Genomic DNA, 16,537 nt, shown 5'->3' with positions numbered 1-16,537 from the left:
CCACACATGGCGCAATGCTATTTGTAAGACACGAGATGTTTTCTGCTTTAAACCCAGCCGTACATAAGGTAAACGAGCGATGGGGGACACATCCCAAAGAGTGTCTGACCCAAAAGCTGAGTGTTTTATGAATGACCGCCACATGCATGCGTGGTAAGTAGCCGTTGCTGAGAAGGTGTCAAATAGATTTGGCCTAGCGTGTGACGTGTTGCAGAGCATAACCAGTGACCTCGTTGCTGGAGAGCGATGGTGGAATTCTACCCAATGTAGCTGCGGTGGTTACCGCTCCAGTTCTGAAAGAAAGACTAGTGTTCCGTAAAGGAGAAAGGTAGCACCTTTTCTTCCTAGGTTCTGGGCTTTCTAGGGAGTTTTTCCGAGCCACCGTGCTTCTATGCCTGCATTCTTTGCTGTTTGGGGGTTTTAAGCTGGGTTTCTGTACAGCACTTTGTGACATCAGCTGATGTAAGAAGGGCTTCATAATTAAATGTGATTGATTGAAGTAGTTATACTGGCGTGAGTGGTTGAAGCGCTTCAATATTGACAAACATGAATCATTGTTCATGTTTGGACAATTACTCAGTAAGTACAGTGACTTGTTTAGTGTTGTTGATGAGACGCTGATGGGAAGTATGACCTGAAACCTAAAGTTTTAACAATGAAGTTCTGAGTAATAGTCCATCATGATTATTTCACCCACTAAATATTACATTCATGACGGTGAATATGAAACCCCGGATGTACAGAAATCCCATATGGTAAGTGTACCCCATGAATACTTGAAAAAGAAAAGGAGAGCCACACACTCTAGGAGCTCAGATGCAATAATTTAATACCCAACATTTTGATAGACAAGCTGTCTTCATCAGGGTATAATGACATACACTGCGGGTCACTAATTTATGTAGTTTAGTTTATGTCGTTTTCCTGAAACTATATCAATTAGTGACCCGCAGTGTTTGTTATTATACCCTGATGAAGACAGCTTGTCTGTCGAAACGTTGGTTATTAGGTTATTAAATGATTGCACCTGAGCTTCTAGAGTGTCCGCCTCTCCTTTTCATTTCCAAGCGTTCTACTCCGCTAGCCAGCACCTCGCCTAAACAGGTGTTTCTTTCAACTCCAGAGTACCGTGTGAATAGCCTCGAGACCATCCGTGAAATTAGCATTTAAATCCAACCAGATCTGATAACTGAAATTAATGATAAGGTTAATATCAATGTGGAATGATGGCTAATTTATCAGTCCTCTTCTCCTAGGGGGTAAACGTGGAGCAAAACATAGCGGTAAATGCTGTATGCTACGAAAAACCGTGATGAAATGGATATCCTGTAGCCTGGGATCAGAGGTATTACAGATGGCTGAATAGCCGCCAGGGCCGGGTCCTGGGGCCATGCGCACGCGTCTTAGGGAGCGGAGGAAGAAAGACCAGCCTGGTCAGAGGCACCCATAGCCTCACATCTTGGAATATTCCCCCTTTGCAGGCAAAAGCTGATTCAGAAGCCTTTCCTCTGGGAAAACCAACCTCTTATCCCGAGGAAGGAATACCATTGTCTGAGAGTGTTTGTAGATCAATCGCTGGGATGATAGACATAGCTTCTCCCTCAGGGGAGATATCCAGTCTGACATGACTTAAAACCTCATAAGGCACCGCCCCCTTTTTTTTATTTTCGCCTGAAATTACATACTCAAATGTAACTGCCTGTAGCAAGGATATGCATATTCTTGGGACCATTTGAAAGGAGCCACTTTGACATTTGTGGAAATGTGAAAGGAATTTTTATTTTTATTTAACTAGGCAGTCAGTTAAGAACAAATTCCTTTTTTCAATGACAGCCCAGGAACAGTGGGTTAACTTCCTTGTTCAGGGGCAGAATGACAATTTTTTACTTTGTCAGCTCTGGGATTTGAGCTTGCAACCTTTCGGTGACTATTCCAATGCTCTAACCACTAGGCTACCTGCCACCCATGTAGAATGTAGGAGAATATAACACAATAGATCTGGTAAAAGATAATACAAAGAAAAAGCCAACCGTTCTTTTGTATTTCTTTTCTACCATCATCTTTGAAATGCAAGAGAAAGGCCATAATGTATTATTCCAGCCCAGGTGCCATATAGATTTTTAGACTGATCCAATGAAACATTGCATTTCTGTTCAAAATGTTGTATCAAGACTGCCCAAATATGCCATTTTTTAAAATTAATAACAAAATTGTGCACTCTCCTCAAACAATAGCATGGTATTATTTCACTGTAATACCTACTGTAAATTGAACAGTGCAGTTAGATTAACAAGAATTTAAGCTTTCTGCCAATATCAGATATGTCTATGTCCTGGGAGATTTTCTTGTTACTTACAACCTCATTCTAACCGCATTAACCTACGTTAGCTCAACCGTCCCGTGGAAGGGACACCGATTCCGAAGAAGTTTTAATCAACTTAGAAGCGCACTGCTTTACCAGCTGTCTGTGTGGCTCAGTTGGTAGCGCATGTTGCTTCAGTGTTTTGGGTTTGATTTCCACAGGGACGAGTATGATTTAAAAAAATATATGCATTCACTACTTTAAGTCACTCTGGATAAGAGTGTCTGTTAAATGTAAGACTGTTGCTGCAAACCAGCAACTGGGAGAGGTTTGAGTTGAAAGGAAAGTGATTATTGTGATTAGTGTGAATTTAAGTATGCTCTCTCTAATTCTCTCTTTCTCTCTTTCTTCCTCTCTCTCGGAGGACCTGAGCCCTAGGACCATGCCTCAGGACTACATGGCATGATGACTCCTTGCTGTCCCCAGTCCACCTGGCCGTGCTGCTGCTCCAGTTTCAACTGTTCTGCCTGCGTCTATGGAATCCTGACCTGTTCACCGGACGTGCTACCTGTCCCAGACCTATTATTTGACCATGCTGGTCATTTATGAACATTTGAACATCTTGGCCATGTTCTGTTATAATCTCCACCCGGCACAGCCAGAAGAGGACTGGCTACCCCTCATAACCTGGTTCCTCTCTCGGTTTCTTCCTAGGTTTTGGCCTTTCTAGGGAGTTTTTCCTAGCCAATGTGCTTCAACATCTGCATTGCTTGCTGTTTGGGATTTTAGGCTGGGTTTCTGTACAGCACTTTGAGATATCAGCTGATGTACGAAGGGCTATATAAATACATTTGATTTGATTATTGCATGAGTGAGCCCATAGGTTAATCAGCAACCATGATGGACTTGCCATGCTCATAGGCTGAAGTTAATAGGTGAAGGCATCCCACATGCTTGTTAATAGTGATGGAGGAGGTGACATTATGACTCTAACCTATACAGTAAATACCTCCTATGCTGACGAAGTAACATTATAGATACCTGCTATGCTAATGAGACAACATTATAAACGCGGGCTATACTGATGTGGTAACATTATAAACACTACCGTATAAATAAACACATGCTATGCTGATGAGTAAGAGAAAGCAATGTGAGTTGTGAGTTTACAAGATGAATGAAAAGGGACGATCCAATTGACCCAAAGAAAAGACATGTAGGCTGATTTATTCGCTATGGAGCGGAGAGCCGTGACAGTTGGAACAGGACACATGGCTCAATAATTGGCTGTGCCAATCACAAAGTTCCATGGTTAGTGCAGGCAATAGACGAGTGTACACCCTACTATTGTACACTATTCTCTCTTGTAATTGTATGTGCACTGATCTTGCAACATTAACATGGGTTAAAGAACGGAAAGAAACACACAACAAAAATCTAACTAAATGATTGGATTACTTTAGAAAAATGAGTTGAATTATCTTCCCTACACATGATCCCAACCCGAATCAAATGATGAAGTAATTCATCTGCTCCTCTTCCCCACTACATGGCAGAAAGATAGGCTCACTTTAAACATGCCCTAGATAAGGTGCTTTTGAGTGACATTGGAAGAACGGTTGAGGCTAGAAACACAACTAGTGTATGGTGTTGTTCAGCAGGAAGCCTACAATGTGACCATGTGAAATGACCTCTTCACAGTGAAAATGTCGTCCCAAAGACAACAAGGACCCCCCCCCCTAAGGACTGTGATTGAGCTAGCCAACCATCCTTCAGGTTCAATGGATTAATTCAGTCTCTTCATGGTCCTTCATTTTCTCCCCGCAGTTACACTGTATTCAACCCCGCGGAACGGGTTGAAGGGTAAATTCTTATCGTAAAGAAGTGAAACTCAGGGCTAAAGTGTTCCCTTTAGGCCGTACATTGCATTTCATCTTCCTGTAATGCAAAGAAGGGACTTAATTGGAGGTCAAAGGGGGTGTTTTCTAAGGGTTACAAAGGTTGATTTACCAAAATTTTACATAATTGTGTCACAGCACAAATTCCGTCACATTGAAATAATAATATAGGTTCACTTAGGAATAGTCCTGTTCCTCAGGCATAAAAACTAGTCAAGCCCGGTAAAGTGAACCTGTTTGACCCCAGTCTCACAATGTTCATTCAAAAAGGTATGAGTGTGTCAAACCAGTCTCATTCACAAACTCCGAATATGAACATCGGTTCCACATAATAATAATGAGCCCAGGAGGATTCACAGTATTCAGTACCAATAACTAAAGCAAACAAATACGGAGTAGATCCCAATGAACACGAATGAAATACCGTACGTTAAAAAGTTACCAGTCAGTTAGTCAATTCAATCTGTCCATGGAACTCCAGCAGAGAACAGCAGAGCTCAACAAATAACTTGGCTGTTATTTGTAATCCAACATTTTAAATTAGTGGATCTGATCTGATCTGATCACTTGTTACATTTTAGACACGGCTACAATGCACACTTTATAACCAGTGGTGTAAAGTACTTAAGGAAAAATACTTTTGAAGTACTACTTATTTTGGATAACTGTTCTTTACTTTACTGTTTATATTTTGTTGACAACTTTTACTTTTACTCCACTACATTCCTAAAGATAACATGTACTTTTTATTCCCCAAATTATTTGTTACATTTCGAATGCTCAGGCAGGACAATATGCAATATGGTTCAATTCACGCACCTATCAATATAAGGAATTTGATGTATAACATCTCCCTTTACTTTTTCCTTTTACTCAAGTATGACAAGTTAGTACTTTTTCCACCACTGTACTCAAGTACATTTAAAACCATATACGTTTAGACTTTTACTTTTACCTTGAGTCATTTTCTATTAAGGTATCTTTACTTTTACTCAAGTATGACAATTTAGTACTTTTTCCACCACTGTATAAAACACAACAAACGGGATGAAAGAGCGTTGGAACTAAGTGTTTGAACTTTCTCATTCACGCAACAGTCCCCATGTTTTGCATCTGATGCCGGCTATTTCATGGGAATTAAAGGGGAAGCACAGCATCAGCAGGGGATGGACGGAGACGGTTCACAACACACTTACAGGTTAGCTACTCATCAGACTGAGTGGGGTTCAGCAGTGTTGTTGGTATTGGTCTGCAGAAGCCTATACCCTGTGTCAGGACTCGTTCTTCCCTGCCTTCCGGCCTGAACACTCTCAAAGTTCAGCAGGCAGGCCCAGCTCTATGATTTACACACTGCAGAGTAGTAAAAACAATCTTATTCAAATGTAGAATGTTTACTGAAGAAGACGGGTGCAGAGAAGAAGAAAATATTGCTCAGATGTGTTGGTATAATTAGGCTCATAGCTTCAGGCATGCAGCCAATACGCCACTCCCCTTCAAACTTACTGGTAAGGGCCTGAGTGTTTCCTACAATATGTTTCTATTTATTGATATGAGACTGATTTAGAAGGGGTTAAGAGTAGATGTAATAAATATCTCTGTATTTATGAGACCATGTTAATGGAAAATCTCACGGAACACTTTGAAATTGAATCCTTGCTTCCCATATAAATGGGCTAAATTATAACGCTGGGGCTATAAATTGTGTTGTCGTGGTGACGAGGGGAGTGACCTACTTAATGAGAGTTTAAGTTTCTATTTGACAATCATAACAAGACTCCTGTTTTCAATATAGACGGGTTACAGTGGTGCACTATGGAATTGCTCAAATATAACTCCGATGCACTGTATATTTCACACAGACAAGCCCTGGATCCCAGCAGTTTATCATACCAAGCTAATGATGAGCAAGTGGACACAGCTCTCACAGTGGAGTCAACCAAGAGTCAACCAAGAGTCACAGAGTTCCTAACAATAGCGCTAGGAAGGAGAAGGAATAGAGTTCACGCACAGGGCCACGCAAACAAACACACAATAGAATATGTGAAATTGGAGCACATAGACTGTAAACAAGTCAACTCAAGTGGCCTAAACAATCTTTAAGAATCAGATAGCTATTCCTGAATGTAGGGCAATGTACTAGAGATCAGTCCCCTAGTGAGGATGCAGAGGGAAACACTTCAAACAACAGAGTTCAGGAACGATGGAGACGACGGCATACTACACACAATAGAACTATAAAACCCAAACCTGAGTAAACATACACGAAACCACATCAGACGAAAGCAGGTCTGGCTGAAACCTTGAAGAGAGTTCAGACAACGATCGAGAGATACAGGGAATGACTGGGTCAAACAGAGAGACAGTTTCAAGGCTTCGACTCCCCACAATATATGTATGGATTGTTTGGTGTGTGTGTGTGTGTGTTTAGACTTTGTGTCTTTGAGGAGGCTGGATTGTTCGTGACCTAAACTCTGTTCCCAGGATCCGTACCGGCCCGGAGAGGACAGATTAAATAAACTAGAAGCACTGATAGAACCCAGGCCCGGCCCAGACCCTAGACACACACACGGACACTCACACACAGATGAGCTGCAGCCAACACAAACACACTCTTACCATCACGCCCCCGGAGCTGCCGGGGACACTGTCCGCTCTCAGCACACAACAAATATGCCTGCAAATGGACCATGACGAGATGTGTGTTCAAAAATCTCTCCACATTCATGTACCATAGAAAAATCTCTATACGACTCTCTGCATTAATCATAATTACGGTGGAAACAGCACTAATCAATCACTCCTCTGTCTAGATAGAAACATACTACCCAGATTTTGACAAATATATACTGAACCTTAGACAGGTCCCTGGTGTACACAAACCCCATCCATCCTGTTTGGAGAGGAGCAGAAGTCAGCTAAGTTGGCAGCTAAATGTGTAACCCTGTGCCACAACCAGAGAGAGGTGGGATAGACTCAGCGATTGTTACCCAGCTAGCAAATTTGGTTCCTGAAGTTGTGGGAACGTGTGTTTTTTGTTTGACATTGCTTGTGGGGGAAAGCCATACATTTCCTGACCAGTAAAACGGAAGTTTTTTAAACGTTCTAAGAGCAGGAGTGAATATGTTGCCTTTGAAATTGTTACCCAGCTAGCACCTTGGAAGTTGTGAGAATATATGTTCTTTGTTTGACATTGGTTGTCGGAATGAAGCCATAAGTTTCCTGACCGGTAAAATGTGTGAAAATGTTGCCTGTTCTGGGAACGTTTATTTTTAGGTTGCAGGGAGGTACTGAGAAGGTTTTACTCTGGTTCCTTGAACATTTTTCAGGGAGGTTTTATTAACGCTTGAGAATGGAAGTTGTAGGTTATTTGGATGTTTTTTAATTACTTCTTTAAAACTTTCACTGAATGTTTCAATGACTTTTAATAACACTGCTAGCTTTATTTGGGTTAACTTTTTTGAACTCCAAGCACAGATGGAGATGCATACATGGAAATGAATTTCCTTAGGCATTACTGTATGTGACAATAAAATAGAAAAGTGAATCATGTGAACATTTTATTGTGACACAGCTTCAGGGAGATTCATACCTATGATTGTCTGTTCTCTATCCGTGGAATTAGTCCACTGAGCCACCATACAAAGCATTCAAAGCTGTTCATTTTAGTCTATTCCCATTTCAAAAGGAAACAAGTACTCGTTAAGATCAAGTGTAGCCAATTAGACACACGTGAACACACTTAAGAAGATCATGGCTAGAGAGAGTTTTGTTGATGCTGAGAACAAAATTAATTCTTAGAACATTCTCCAGTGATTTTTATGAAAAGTTTTCTTAATGTTCTGAAAACATTCCCACAGAAGAACGTTGTTTCTTAACGTTCTGGGGACAATTTGAGAACATAATTTCGGCTTGCACTACTGGCACATCTACTTCCATAGATGATTTCATTGTTACACATGATCTCATTGTACTGATATACAGTGCCTTCAGAAAGTATTCACACCACTTGCCTTTCCCACATTTTGTTGTGGTACAACCTGAATTTAAAATGAATTAAATGTATATATTTTTTTGTCACTGGCCTACACACAATACCCCATAATGTCCAAGTGGAATTGCATTTTTGGTAATTTTTACAATTTAGTCCAAGTGGAATTGCATTTTTGGTAATTTTTACAATTTAATAAAAAACAAAAATCTGAAACTATTTGAGTCAAAAAGAATTCAACCCCTTTGTTATGGCAATCCTAACTTATTTCAGGAGTAAAAAATGTGTTTAACAAGTGAAATAATAAGTTGTATGGAATCATTTTTAACCATGAGGTTTTAATGACTACCTCATCTCTGTAACCCACACATACAGATAATTGTAAGGTCCCTCATTGTACGTTTAGCTAGCTAGCCGACTTTTACATACAGTGGGGCAAAAACGTATTTAATCAGCCACCAATTGTGCATGTTCTCCCACTTAAAAAGATGAGAGAGGCCTGTAATTTTCATCATAGGTACACTTCAACTATGACAGACAAAATGAGAAAGAAATCCAGAAAATCACATTGTAGGATTTTTAATGAATTTATTTGCAAATTATGGTGGAAAATAAGTATTTGGTCACCTACAAACAAGCAAGATTTCTGGCTCTCACAGACCTGTAACTTCTTCTTTAAGAGGCTCCTCTGTCCTCCACTCGTTACCTGTATTAATGGCACCTGTTTGAACTTGTTATCAGTATAAAAGACACCTGTCCACAACCTCAAATGGGCACACTCCAAACTCCACTATGGCCAAGACCAAAGAGCTGTCAAAGGACACCAGAAACAAAATTGTAGACCTGCACCAGGCTGGGAAGACTGAATATGCAATAGGTAAGCAGCTTGGTTTGAAGAAATCAACTGTGGGAGCAATTATTAGGAAATGGAAGACATACAAGACCACTGATAATCTCCCTCGATCTGGGGCTCCACGCAAGATCTCACCCCGTGGGGTCAAAATGATCACAAGGTGAGCAAAAATCCCAGAACCACACGGGGGGACCTAGTGAATGACCTGCAGAGAGCTGGGACCAAAGTAACAAAGCCTACCATCAGTAACACACTACGCCGCCAGGGACTCAAATCCTGCAGTGCCAGACGTGTCCCCCTGCTTAAGCCAGTACATGTCCAGGCCCATCTGAAGTTTGCTAGAGAGCATTTGGATGATCCAGAATAAGATTTGGAGAATGTCATATGGTCAGATGAAACCAAAATATAACTTTTTGGTAAAAACTCAACTCATCGTGTTTGGAGGACAAAGAATGCTGAGTTGCATCCAAAGAACACCATACCTACTGTGAAGCATGGGGGTGGAAACATCATGCTTTGGGTCTGTTTTTCTGCAAAAGGACCAGGACGACTGATCCGTGTAAAGGAAAGAATGAATGAGGCCATGTATCGTGAGATTTTGAGTGAAAACCTCCTTCCATCAGCAAGGGCATTGAAGATAAAACGTGGCTGGGTCTTTCAGCATGACAATGATCCAAAACACACCACCCGGGCAACGAAGGAGTGGCTTCGTAAGAAGCATTTCAAGGTCCTGGAGTGGCCTAGCCAGTCTCCACATCTCAACCCCATAGAAAATCTTTGGAGGGAGTTGAAAGTCTGTGTTGCCCAGCAACAGCCCCAAAACATCACTGCTCTAGAGGAGATCTGCATGGAGGAATGGGCCAAAATACCAGCAACATTGTGTGAAATCCTTGTGAAGACTTACAGAAAACAATTGACCTCTGTCATTGCCAACAAAGGGTATATAACAAAGTATTGAGATAAACTTTTGTTATTGACCAAATACATATTTTCCTCCATAATTTGCAAATAAATTCATTAAAAATCCTACAATGTGATTTTCTGGATTTTTTTTCTCATTTTGTCTGTCATAGTTGAAGTGTACCTATGATGAAAATTACAGTTCTCTCTTATCTTTTTTGCACAATTGGTGGCTGACTAAATACTTTTTTGCCCCACTGTACTACAGCTAGTTAACTTCATATTAGCTTGTTATCTTGATGTAGGCCTATTTATCATTGTACATTTGTAGATAACAGCAATGTAATCGGGTGAAAGGATTGTCTGCTTCAGCTGTCAGACAAGGAAGTTGGTGTACTACTTAGATAGGGTAGGTTGTGGGATAACATTATGCAAATATTTTCCAGTTTTAGTCCCTAGAGAGGAAAACTATGAAGACAGACAGAGAGATAATATTCAGGTCTGTCGAATTGTAATACAATTAAGATGGTTTCTTTGTGATGTCTGTCCTCAGATATGGAGAGTGAATGTCCCAATAGACTGCTGGCACATCCTTGTATGCCATGGTTTGTATGTGCACTTATGTTAGCAAATGTTCTTTACAACAATATAGTTAAAAGTCCCAAACAATGTAGGCTACAAACGTATTACAACTGTAGCAGGCTAATCCTTCTCCTGGAGGTATGCTGGGTGTGCAGGCTTCTATTCCAGCCCAGCACTAGCACACCTTATTAAAATGATCAAACCTAATGAGTTGATAATGATGTGTATTATTGCTGGACTGGAATAGAAGCCTGTTCAACCAGTTAATCGGGGAGTGGAGCAAGGTTGGCAAACTCTGGTATGGATTTTTTTGTTCACCTGAAATTATGCTTTAGTAATAACAGCGTACTTACTAAAATGCCTAACATTTACAGACAAGTTAGATTATTTGTACATGTTTTAAATATTTTGATTCATTCAATGTTGATTCATTCAAGTGAAGTGTTTAAACTTGTTTTAATCATTACAGATCACATTTCTGCAATAAAAAGGTGTGAAGGGGATCTGTCTCTAATTTGTCTGTGTTTCTGTGTTGCTTTCTCAAATGAACATGAACCTTTTGTCCCGTTGTGAGCTCTCCAACTTAAAATGATACCAGTAGATAAGGTGTATGAGGCTAACCGTACGGCAGATTTTCGACATCATTTTTCTGGCATGAAAATGTTTAGTGCAAATCCAAACCTTCTATCCTAGGTACAATACCGTACATGAAAATAAGGAACTGGCAATTTGTAGGCTAATTCAAAATATCAAAAAGGAAAATGTGTGAGTGTTTTAATTCTACCTTGCTTATTTGCAGAGCAGGATTTTAGAATACATAGACAATCAGAAGGTCAACGGTATGGAAGAGGATTGCAGATATGTTGGTGTGGATGGTGGGTGAAGAGAGATTTGCACAATGTTTGCAAGTCATAGCTACAATTTATTTTACCCAAAGTACCCATTCATGTGCATGTAGGCCTACTGTATGTATTTGACAGGAAGTGAGCAAAATCATCAATGTGTCAAGGTCAGGCATCCCGCTAGCGGGACAACTTCCGGTGAAAATGTAGGGCGCGCAATGCAAATAAATAATCAGAAAATTATGGATATTAAACATTTTAGTACATACAAGTGTCTTATATTGGTTAAAAGCTTAAATTATTGTAAATCTAACTGTACTGTCTGATTTACAGTAGGCTTTACAGTGAAAGCATGCCATGTGATTGTTTGAGGATGGCGCCCCACCTCAAAATATTTTTCCACAGGCACAGGTTTCATAAATTCACAAATAGCGATTAAATATTCACTTACTTTTTGAAAATCTTCCCCTGATTTGTCATCCAAAGAGTCCCAGCTACAACATGTAGTGTCGTTTTCTTATATAAAATCCTTCTTTATATCCCAAAAAGTCAGTTTAGTTGATGCCATCGATTTGAGTAATCCACTCGTTCAACAGGCAGAGAAAGGAATCCAAAAAGCTACCACTAAACTTTGTTAAAACAAGTCAAAATACATTTCTATTTAATCCTCAGATACACGAAGATGTAATTAAACTATAATATTTCATACAGAAAGAAGTATGTTCAATAGGAAAATGATATTAGCAGGTGCGTGTCCTCTTCGTCACGCACGCATACACGAATTTCCAAGTCTGTGTCCCTGTACTAAAACTCATTATTCTTCCTCATTTTGGAAGAAACAAGCCTGAAACCTTCAACAAAGACTACTGACACACAGTGGAAGCCATAGGAATTGCATACTGGGAGCTTGATTGAATGATTTCCTTATACGTTTCACTGGAAGAGCATGGCCTCTCAAAGAAAAACACATTCGTATTGTTTTTTCTTTGGATTTTCTCCTACCATATCTATTGTGTTATAGTCTCCTACATTATTTTCAACTTTCTACAAACTTCAGATTGTTTTCTTTCCAATGGTTCCAATTATATGCATGTCCTGTCATCAGGGCCTGAGCAACAGGCAGTTTACTTTGGACACGTCAGTCAGGCGGAAATTGAAAAAAGGACAGAAACTGAATAAGTTTTAAAAAGTACCATAATCCAATTGGTAGCATATTACATGTGCAATTCATGCTTAGTGTATCATTTACGATGTTATAATGCTTGTTACTGGTGATTTCTGTCCTTTGGTGGGCAAATTTCAAAATTTACTCAACACATTTACAAATGGTGGCTTTGATCACGGTTTTCAGGTTAAGGTTGCCTGATGTTCATAGCTAGCAGGCAGCACAAGCAAACATTGTTGTGAAATTCTCTCTTCACCCACAATCAACACCAACAATCTCTGCAATCCTCCTCCATGCCATTGACCTTATGACTGTGTCTCTGTATTCTAGCGAAGCAAAATTTGAAAACCAGACACAGCGATGATTGGCTTTCCTCCATCTTTTTTGGTTTTCCTTGCCCGGAACTAATGACAGGTGGAACTATGTTTCATGAAAGGAAGATTTTCAAGCAAACTTCAGCGGTGGCTGAGTGCAATTTGCATAGTAGAGCAGAGCTGAACTTTTTATATCGCTCCGCTAGCAGGATTCGCGCAGTTCACCTTCCCACAATCCCCTGCACATTGCTCCGTGTGCCTCCGTTGAAAATTAATGGGGGCGGAACTTTGCCTGGTGAATTCGGAAGTGGAGCAGTGCATTTCAAACACAGATTCAACCACAAAGCCTGGGAAGGTTTTCCAATTCCTCCCAAAGAAGAGCACCTATTGGTAGATGGGTAAAAAATGTATAATATTATGGTGTATCAATACACCCAGTCACTAAAAAGACACAGGTGACATTCCTAACTCAGTTGCCAGAGAGGAAGTGTCACGCCCTGACCTTAGAGAGCCTGTTTATTTCTCTATTTGGTTAGGTCAGGGTGTGATGTGGGTGGGCATTCTAGTTTTCTATTTCTTTGTTGGCCGGGTATGGTTCCCAATCAGAGGCAGCTGTCTATCGTTGTCTCTGATTGGGAATCATACTTAGGCAGCCTGTTTTCCACCTGAGTTTGTGGGATCTTGTTTTTGCACAGTAGCTGTATAGCCCTGCAGAACTTTACGGTCGTTTATCTTTTGTTGTTCTTTGGTGTTCATTTTAAGTAAAGAAGATGTACACTTTCCACGGTGCGCTTTGGTCTCATTCCGACAACGTACGTAACAGGAAGGAAACCGCTCAGGGATTTCACCATGAGGCCAATGGTGACTTTAAAACAGTTACAATGGCTGTGGTTTTGTAGTTACTCCACAACACTAACCTAATTGACAGAGTGAAAAGAGGAAAGAAGGAAGCCTGTGCAGAATAAAAATGCTCAAAAACATGCATCCTGTTTGCAGCAAGGCACTAAGGTGATACTGCAAAAAATGTGTCAAAGCAATTCACTTTTTGTCCTGAATACAAAGTGTTATGTTTGGAACAAATCCAGTAGAGTACATTACTGAGTAATGCCTGCATTATTGTTTACCACATGGCCTTAAATTGTATCAATTTGTTTTTCTCGGTCGCACAGGCTATTTCAATCTTTAAATAATACATCATTAGTTTCTTCCATTGTGTTAATGATGGAGGATTGATTAATTTCCATTTTTAGTATACTTTTTCTCAAGGTGAGTGTCACGACTTCCGCCGAAGTTGGTCGTTCGGCAGTCAAAGTCACAGACCTTCTAGCCATCGCTGATCATCTGTTCATTTTCCTTTGGTTTTGTCTTGTCTTCCTTCACACCTGGTTCCAATCCCATCAATTACTTTATTTATTTGTTTATTTTACAAGGTAAGTTGACTGAGAACACGTTCTCATTTGCAGCAACGACCTGGGGAATAGTTTCAGGGGAGAGGAGGGGGATTAATGAGCCAATTGTAAACTGGGGATTATTAGGTGACCGTGATGGTTTGAGGGCCAGATTGGGAATTTAGCCAGGACACCAGGGTTAACATCCCTACTCTTACGATAATTGCCATGGGATCTTTAATGACCTCAGAGAGTCAGGACACCCGTTTAACATCCCATCCAAAAGACAGCACCCTACACAGGGCAGGGCCCTGTCACTGCCCTGGGGCATTGGGATATTTTTTTAAAGCAGAGGAAAGAGTGCCTCCTACTGGCCCTCCAACACCACTTCCAGCAGCATCTGGTCTCCCATCCAGGAATTGACCAGTACCAACCCTGCTTAGCTTCAGAAGCAAGCAAGCAGTGGTATGCAGGGTGCGTATTACATGTGTATTTAAGATCCTGGATGGAGCAGGACCCTGGACGCAGGCTGGGGAGTATCGCTGTCCTAAGGAGGAGGTAGAGGCAGCGAAAGCGGAACGGCTATATTACGAGGACTTGTACCAATGAGACAAGCACGAGAGGCAGCCCCATCATTTTTTTGGGGTGGGGGCACACGGGGAGATTTTCTGAGTCAGGTTAGAGACCTGAGCCAACTCCTCGTGCTTACTGTGGGGAAGCGTGTGACTGGTCAGACAACATGTTACGCAGTGATGCACACAGTGTTCCAGTTCGCATTCATAGCCTGGTGCGCTCTATTCCAGCTCCTCACATTTGCCGGGCTAGAATGGGCATCCAGCCAGGACGGATGGTGCCGGCTCAGCGCTCCTGGTCTCCAGTACACCTCCTTGAACCAGGATAACCTGCGCCGGCTCTGCGTACTGTGTCTCCGGTGCATCTGCACAGCCTAGTGCGTCCTGTGATAGCGCCCCGCACTTGCCGGGCTCAAGTGAGCATCCAACCAGGACGCATTGTGCCAGCTCTATGCTCCAGATCTCCAGTGCACCACAGTCCAGTACGTCCTGTGCCTCCTCTCCACACTCGCCCTTAGGTGCGTGTCTTCAGCCCGGTGCCACCTGTTACTGTCCCACGCACCTGGCCTCCAGTGCGCCTCCAGAGTCCAGTACGTCTTGTGCCTGCTCCCCGCACTCGCCCTGAGATGCGTGTCTTCAGCCCGGTACCACCAGTGCCGGCACCACGCATCAGGTCTCCAGTGTGCCTCCACAGTCCAAAGCTTCCGGCGACAGTTCCCAGTCCAGAGCTTCCGGCGACAGTTCCCAGTCCAGAGCTTCCAGCGACAGTTCCCAGTCCAGAGCTTCCGGCGACAGCTCCCAGTCCAGAGCTTCCGGCGACAGTTCCCAGTCCAGAGCTTCCGGTGACAGAGCTTCCGGTGACAGTTCCCAGTCCAGAGCTTCCAGCGACGTTTCACAGTCCCGAACCTCCGGCGACGTTTCACAGTCCCGAACCTCCGGCGACGTTTCACAGTCCCGAACCTCCGGCGACGTTTCACAGTCCCGAACCTCCGGCGACGTTTCACAGTCCCGAACCTCCGGCGACGTTTCACAGTCCCGAACCTCCGGCGCGTTTCACAGTCCCGAACCTCCGGCAACGTTTCACAGTCCGGAACCTCCGGCAACGTTTCACAGTCCGGAACCTCCGGCAACGTTTCACAGTCCGGAACCTCCGGGGTCTCCAGCGACGGGCCACAGTCCGGGTCTCCAGCGACGGGCCACAGTCCGGGGTCTCCAGCGACGGGCCACAGTCCGGGGTCTCCAGCGATGATCCGCAGTCCAGAGCCTTTGGCGATGATCCACGATCCGGTTCTACAAAGGCGGAGGGATCAGCGTAAAGAGGGGGGGCTGCATCGAGAACCGGAGCCGCCACCGAGGGTAGATGCCCACGTGGACCCTCCCCTATAGGTTCAGGTTTGTGGCCGGGAGTCCGCACCTTTGGGAGGGGGTACTGTCACGCCCTGACCTGAGATCTCTGTTTTCTTTATATTTTGGTTAGGTCAGGGTGTGACTAGGATGGGCACGCTAGTTTTTGGATTGTCTAGGGTTTTTGTAGGTCTAGGTGATTTGTATGTCCATGTTGGCCTGATATAGTTCTCAATCAGAGGCAGCTGTTTATCGTTGTCTCTGATTGGGGATCATACTTAGGTAGCCATTTCCCTTTGGTGTTTCTGGGATCTTGTCTATGTGTAGTTGCCTGTCAGCACTCGTTTATATAGCTTCACGGTTCGTTTTGTTATTTTGTTCGTTTGTTC

This window comes from Oncorhynchus nerka, linkage group LG28, assembly GCF_034236695.1.
Source record: "Oncorhynchus nerka isolate Pitt River linkage group LG28, Oner_Uvic_2.0, whole genome shotgun sequence".
In the NCBI taxonomy this organism is placed as follows: Eukaryota; Metazoa; Chordata; class Actinopteri; order Salmoniformes; family Salmonidae; genus Oncorhynchus; species Oncorhynchus nerka.
The sequence above is the reverse complement of the archived record's forward strand: the minus strand, read 5'-3'. Positions refer to the sequence as shown.